Consider the following 7,438-nt stretch of genomic DNA (forward strand, 5'->3'; position numbering starts at 1 on the left):
GTGTGTGTGTGTGTGTGTGTGTGTGTGTGTGTGTGTGTGTGTGTGTGTGTGCGTTTGTGTGAGTTTTTGTTTGTTGCAGTTTTTCTTCTTATGGTTAACTATATTGAGATTCGAATCCTAACGTATAGCGCCATCCATGTACAAACATGTACTTTCACCCACCCCTCTCAGTTTTCTGTTTCACGCTCCATTTTCGTGGCCGGTCGAACCGGGAGCAAAGGCTCATTTTCTATAATCATCTTGAGAAGAAAGGCAAAAATTAAAGTATCGTGTAACAAGGAATAGAGATCGCTTGACATGTGCGTGAGACATAAGACAATTATGTTTGGTAGATCGATGTAGTATCCTTCATGACTGTCATATGGATGGGTGAATCGATAGTTAGATAAATACCCATATGAATAAATGGTGACGCCGATGGACAGAGAAAAGAATAGGAGAATAGATGGGTATGTTGGGGGATACATGGACTGATGGGCGAAAGGGCGATTAGCTAAAGACAAGAATTAGTGAATAGAGATAAGGATGGACGGATGTTTGAATTTTTTAAAAATGTTTTTGCAAAAAAGATATATTCAGGGAGAAATAGTTATATGGGCAACAGGTGTATCGACCTGTGGTTTATTCCAAGGAAAATTTTTCATTTATGTACACTTGATCGGACCGAAACAGAGGAGAGGGTGGGCCCGGGAAAATATGGATAAATGGGGTCAGAGGAACACTAAAAAAGAAAAACATAGCCATGCATAGGCGATACAACAAACTAGAGAAAGACGTATGCTTCCCCTCTCTATACCGCAAGGTAACAAAGGCTTAAATAAGTAAGTAAAGACACTAAATGTTATTAATTTTGTACTATGTTTATGCTATTTAACTTAACTATCCCAGAAAAAATGACTTACACATTTGGTTAATAAATCAGTTTAACATTTGTATTAATGTCAGAATAAAAGAGAATACATTTATAGATTTGTTCTGCAGAAAGACGGCGTGATTAATGAATTTTCGTGTGTAAAAAAGGGGTATAGAGAAGAGGGTGTAGTTTTGAATTGGACAGTTCATGTGTGTTAAAACACAACCTTGACTCAAATTCACACACCATGTCATTACTTGGAAATGCTCACAAAGATATGAAGATCACATATAACCTATTTTGAACGTCCAAAACATCGTCAATTCTTAGGTGAATTGCGAAATATTTACATCGGTATAAAAGTTGTTGTTTATGAAGAGACCACTTCACCTTCAAAAGGTAATCACAGGACGTGGCTTGAAGATATTTCTGCAAAACAAATGGCACAACAAGAGTTTGGAGGCCTCTTGCGTTCCGTCCAAGTGGAAAGAAGCGGAAAGATTTCATACGCTGGAATTAGAGAAACAAGAAACATAGTCAACAAGACTTCCATTTAGGCTGGCGGCTTGTCGTTACCGCAGTTTAAGTGTCTTTTTTATTCTTATTCGTTTTTGTTTGTATAAATAGTAGCCGTGTGTGATGCTATGACAATGTATGTGGTTCTGGTTTGGCTCATCAATAAACCTGATCAGGCGACGCGATGCAGAAAGAGACGAAGAAGTAAACACAGGGGCATGTGCACACTCACTTTAACGCATACGAAGAGTCAGACAGACAGGCAAACAGGCTGACAGAGATACAGCACGTCAGAAAAGCTCGCAGACAGATGAAGTGAGAATCAAGATCAAATTTATCAGGTCGTTCCAGCGATTACTTATAGATCTCGACCAAACATCTATTGGTATTTTTCTTCAGCCTCTCCGCTGTCCCGCTTCCCCACCCCCCTCCCGCCCACACACACCAGTCCTTTCCGGCCAACATCCCTTCTCCTATTCTCACTCCCGAGACTGCCCGCGGCAAAACATAAACACAGCCAGGCCGAAGGAGTCTGGGTGTTCTCCACCCCCCACTACCACCCTTTCCAGTTTGAACGAGATCTACAGAAGATAAATTGCCACATAGCGCTAAATGCTCACACAGATATCGACCGCGCGTTCCTCTCTGCCGGGGTACCCATGACAACCATCAAGACTGATAGCCAGCTTTGTTCTTTAAGGATAAAGAGATTCGACACTTTTAAAAATGGAAATCCGAAACAATATTGTTCAACAGTTCACTGGCGGGAAGAAATCTAATTGTGTTAGCCAGCGAGATGTCTATAGAGAGATGGGTCGTTACTTCGGGGTTCAACTTGAGATATCTTTAAGCACTTCATACTTCACAAGACAGCTCCTGTGTTGATGCTCAGTTGTTGCTAAGCAGAAAACAACAGGTGGGTGCAATCTCTTCCGGGGTTACAGGCTATAGTGACAAGATGAAGAATAACTCGCAGCTCACTTTGCCAGGAAATTTCTCTACTGGAATGAGACAGATTTGAATATCAAGAAATAGCCGTTTATTTCCTATTTCTCTGAAGCCTTGCTTTGTATAAGTATCTGCGTTGAAAAAAGTAATAGCTTCTTGGGACAGAGAGACGGACACACGCACACACATACACACACTCACACACACACACACATACACACACACACACACACACACACACACACACACACACACACAAACTCATTCGTGCTCAATTAGCAGTATGGCAAGGAAACAAACAAAACAAAAACATCGGACAGTGACAAACAACCAAGGAATTAAAACAATTAGTTAACGATGTAGACAAAAATTTAATAAACATGCGTTTGAATCCAGCTAAGGCAAGCTATTTCATCTTTGTACTGAGCTGTTTTAAACCACACCGCCACAGTTGGTTCCGACAGGTCAAACCAGCCAGCCTCGTACACCATAATTTTATTATGTTTTTCGTCGAAGGTAGTGTAATACATTGGCAACCATAATTGGGCTCTAGAATAATTTTACGCCTTAATTTTAGAGGCAGTTAGACATTAATTGTCCCTGCATGTTATAGTTTATTAATATTATAAAATATAATGTTGAGGTCCTTGGGCCAATTCAATTTATAAAAAAATTGTTTGTTTGTTTCTGTCTGTGTTTTGTAAAGTTTTGTTTCGTTTTGCTATTTTACCCATCTTTGGCACTTCTGTGTTCTTGCCACAGTCCTTTTGCATTTTGTGCTGAGCTAGGGAGTAGAAGCTGGAAGGACATACTAATGCAATCAGGACCACTGGAATGAAAAGCAACAATAAAAGATAACTGTAACTAAATTCATGGCAATAGTGTTCAGATGCAATCAGTAACTATGACAGTAATAGATGGTCCATAGCGCAGCGTGCCCCTTAAGATCGATCTCTCAGCTCAGATGGAGTCAATAATACCATTTGGTAAAGAGGGCTCTTCGTGGTTGGGTTGGGTTAAAGATCGGCCAGTTGCGTAGTCGACTGGGTGAGTGCAAGTTACCATTCTCCTCAGCACAAGTAACAACAATAATAAAGTTTTATTCGTACTTTACACGATGCATGGTCCAGTCTGGCGCCGGCATACTATGAATATCATCATATAATATAACAAATAGTCATACTTACCAAAAAATATATGCTATGACGCACTCAGCTGTTTTTTTCCCAAAGACTAACGTGCAGCTCCAGTTTTTAGTTCGCATTTTTTTTTTCATATCAAGCATCTCGTACAAATGAAATACCGGTACTCATCTAATGGTTCCGGTATGATACACACTTGATGAAAACTTTAACCCCCCCCCCCTCCCCTTACACACACACGCACGCGCGCGCCCGCACACACACACACACACACAAAGAGGTAATCTAACACACATACTTATTTTTTCTTCCATCTCCCATCCCTACCCCTTCTATCCCTGGTCTCTCTCTCTCTCCCCATCTCTCTCAGTTTCCCCCCCTCCCCTTTTTTTTCCCTCAAGCATTTTCCAAGATGAAGTTTAAAATCTTTTTTAGAAATAAATGAATACTTACAGACAAGCAAAGCTGGACAAGCGTCCACTCTTATCATTGGGAGAACCTGTTTGACATCAAAGAGTCTCCAGCAGACAGTTATCTGCCCTTTCTCAAACGATTTTGTTGGTGTTTGATATCAGTGGCGAGATTTGATTTTCAGTTTTCGGCTAAATCCATTCGGGCATCATCGGTACCCATGTTTATTAGGGTCTTTGTCGCTGCACGTAGAAGATATTGGTTCGATTCTCATGTAGAAAAGAGAATTCTATTTTTTTTGCTCATTGGAGTTTTTTGTTTTGTTTTCGTTTTCCTTTTTGTTTGTTTTATGCTGTTGATCTTTGTCGTTATTGTTTGCCTTTTCAAAGTAAAAATTATCTTCTTCTGTCCGATGTGATGTTGCGTCCCTCTCATTTCAGGTTGTCTCCAGCGGACTGGGTCTACACAGAATTGAAGTCTCTTCCCCTTCCCTGCTGTACTCTCTGAAACAGAAGATGTTATTGAAGTTTTTAACAGCTACAAATTGAGTGAGGAGTCTTGGTGCTTCAAATTAAAAGCTGCAAGGGAAGCATGCTGGTTACTGGGTCCATAGGGACTGAGTTGGTATCTGTTTCCCTCTTTTGAAAAATTGCTTCATTATTTTAAGCTCAGACATTGTGTTATGAAGCTGATGGCCCATTCAGTGCTTTCTTTCTCTAATTCTAAACCTAGAAAGAGTTTCATGTTTTGTCTGTTCAGAGAATGGGACTGTGAACAAGAAATGAACTGTTATGTTTGCTTGTGTTTTAGTTGGGGGGGGGGGGGTAGATCACTTTTCTTTGTCTTTTGAGAAATCTATTCAGCGTCTTTTTAGGTGGGAAACTTTTCATCAGGAGCTAAAAGAAAAATCTAGACTCCTGTCACTAACACATGAATCTTGTGCCAGTCAAAGAAAGGAGCCGGATAAGTAATATTGAGTGCACAGATTTTTTAGTATAACCTTTGGGAGAGGGTTTGGTGGCGGGGCGGTGGGTGCGCTCGTCTCCGAAGCGGAAAGTCCGGGTTCGAGCCTCTGTCCGAACACGGATTTTTTTCACCATCTCTTGCCCACCCAGCAGTAATGGGTACCTGACTTCGAGTTGGGGAAGTAAAGGCGTCGTGGAAAGGAACTGGCCACCCTACCAAAATATGCCGAAGGCCCAGGATGGTGTCTCACTAACAAGCAATCCCCAATGTCTGAATCGGATGGAGGAACAATATATTTACCCCTGCGTACAAATGGTTAAATTGGCTCCTCGGGTAAATCCCGTTTCTTTACTTACTTATCCTCTTTTATTCACGTCTATCCTTATCAGCTTTCCCTACGACTAACGGCCGTTACACATGTATATTTAATACACTTCTCCTCTTTGCTCACACTAAACTAGCCTTTAAAGCCCTCTAAAACTTTCACCTCCGGGAATTGGTAACCTGCTTTTTGAACAGCATCGAATTCACAACCTGAAGAAAATTCCAACAAAGCCTGATTGCGACGTATGTGTGGTTTATTACCTTGCCAAAAGGAAATCATCTCAAACGCCATAATAAGAATAAAAACTACCAGTTTGAACAAAATGCCTTAAAATAGGCTCTGTAAAAATCGCGCAAACGAGACAGATTCACACATAATATTGTGTACGTCAGAAAAAATAAAGAGCCCAGAAATTAGCTTTCATAGAAATATTGTTAAAAGTGGTACCTGGAGCACGTCACTTTTCGGTTTCAGTAAGTCACAGTTCACGTGTGACACACAGTGATGTTGGTGTTTGGTGCATAGGTGAGTTGCTTCCAGTGTGTGTCATTGCACAAGACATCCTAACGCTAGCTAAAGAAACCAGGGTGCTGCACCCATAGCAGTGGTAGAGATTCTGTCTGTGATCTGATATAACGCACACACACACACATACACACACACACACACACACACACACACACACACACACACACACACACACACACATACACACGCGCGCGCCATGGTGTCTTAACATGTAGGCCTTTGAGCTCATACTTTAAAGGCCATGGATTTGATTCCCGCTTAGGGTCCGACGTTGTGTCCTTGTGAAAGGTACTTTACACGAATGTTCCTCCCTGGAGTGGGAACGGCTTACCCAGTTATTGGCAGTGAAAGTTCTAGTCAGTTTTTTAGTGTTTGAGCGCTTAGTCGACTGCTTGAACTGCTTGCTTCCATAGAAGCTGAGAATCATTCTGGGTGTCCTCGGGCCTGCTAAGTGAAGAGCATAGTTCAAATCTTTGAAGGTTGTACAGTCACGTTTGTAAAATCAGAAAAAAAATCTGTTTTATATCTGAATTGACTATGAATTGCTTTAACGATTTTGGCAACAGGACACCGATGTATCAGAGTGAGCTAGACTACTGATGGTAATGGATCATAGAATCTAGAAAAGGGGAAAGTATAAATAGATAAAAGTCGACGCCAGTAGACAGAATAGAATTTCAGAGTCGTTGCTGACTTTGTTTTGGGAGATTTTCGTTTGAAACATTGTCAGCCTGAAAAGGAGCCGTATATATTCATAAAAGGGGTATTTACATATATAGTATATTCCTTTCATTTTAGGCTATTACAGCAAAGAAGGTTTGTTTTTTGTCGTTAACTCTCTCTATAGGATCACCTGTTTCCCGAACCTAGAAGACAACAAAATCGCCATCACTAACGGTGTTAGTTTCAGGTCGAAATATTGACCAAACAGTATAGAGATTAACTAGAAAAACAGTTTCAGATAACATCTTGAAAACTCAATTTGCAAATTGATAAAAGTTAACTCTGAGTTGCGAAGTGGTAAACGTCTTTGCTATCAACACAGACAGAGCTTTACAGGAGCAAAAAAGCAGTTATTCAGCTTTCTGTAGATGCAAAGACAGGTTTTTGTTAAACCAGTTTTAATCGAGGTTTGTATGGAATAAAGGCGATTTGGCTAGGAGTATGGGGCTGACATTTCTGCATCATTTTGTGTTCGGTGAGCCCTGACCCAAGAACATAAAGCATCAATGATGCTAGTTTTGGCAGCCAATAAGTAGTGGCATTGATCACCGGTTCTTATATTTTCGTTTTTGATTTACATAGGAAAGATCGAAGTTGCATTAGTGACTTTTGCCCAAGGTGGTGTTTTAAAGCATTCATATTGTTAACTTGATAAGGTTTCGTCTGGCTTAGGGATATTATGAATTTCGTTAATCTCTGTTTCCCACTTGGTCTATATTTGCAAACAGCTAAGAAAAGCTTCTTCTCCATGAGATGTCTAAGACAAGCAAAACCATCGCAAATGATTCGTCTAATTTGTTTATTTTATTCGAATAGAAGAAAGGACCCCAAATACCAGAAAAGGAATCTCAGAAACGACAATTACGTTTCGTTGAATTTTACATCTTTCTCTTTGGTACTCTGTTTTTCGCTTTTTATTGGCGATCTGATAACTGAAACGCCGTTTGATTCTTTTTAATTTTGTCTCGGAAGCTGAAGCAGACTTGCATGTGTATATTTTCTTTTTCGTAGGTCCTCTGTACCCCC

General features: G+C 40.4%; 1 protein-coding gene and 1 long non-coding RNA gene across 4 annotated transcripts in view; one reads left to right on the forward strand and one right to left on the reverse strand.

The window, feature by feature from the left end:
* The window catches only part of LOC101850633, a 92,888-nt gene that overhangs the window by 69,955 nt on the left and 15,495 nt on the right, over window positions 1-7,438 (reverse strand). The gene's annotated exons all lie outside the window — the stretch shown is intronic.
* LOC118477282 lies at window positions 1,932-4,481 on the forward strand. Its single transcript, XR_004858264.1, has 2 exons — window positions 1,932-2,285; window positions 4,311-4,481. It is a non-coding gene; the product is annotated as an uncharacterized LOC118477282 (long non-coding RNA).

This window comes from Aplysia californica, unplaced genomic scaffold (genome assembly GCF_000002075.1).
Source record: "Aplysia californica isolate F4 #8 unplaced genomic scaffold, AplCal3.0 scaffold00057, whole genome shotgun sequence".
In the NCBI taxonomy this organism is placed as follows: Eukaryota; Metazoa; Mollusca; class Gastropoda; order Aplysiida; family Aplysiidae; genus Aplysia; species Aplysia californica.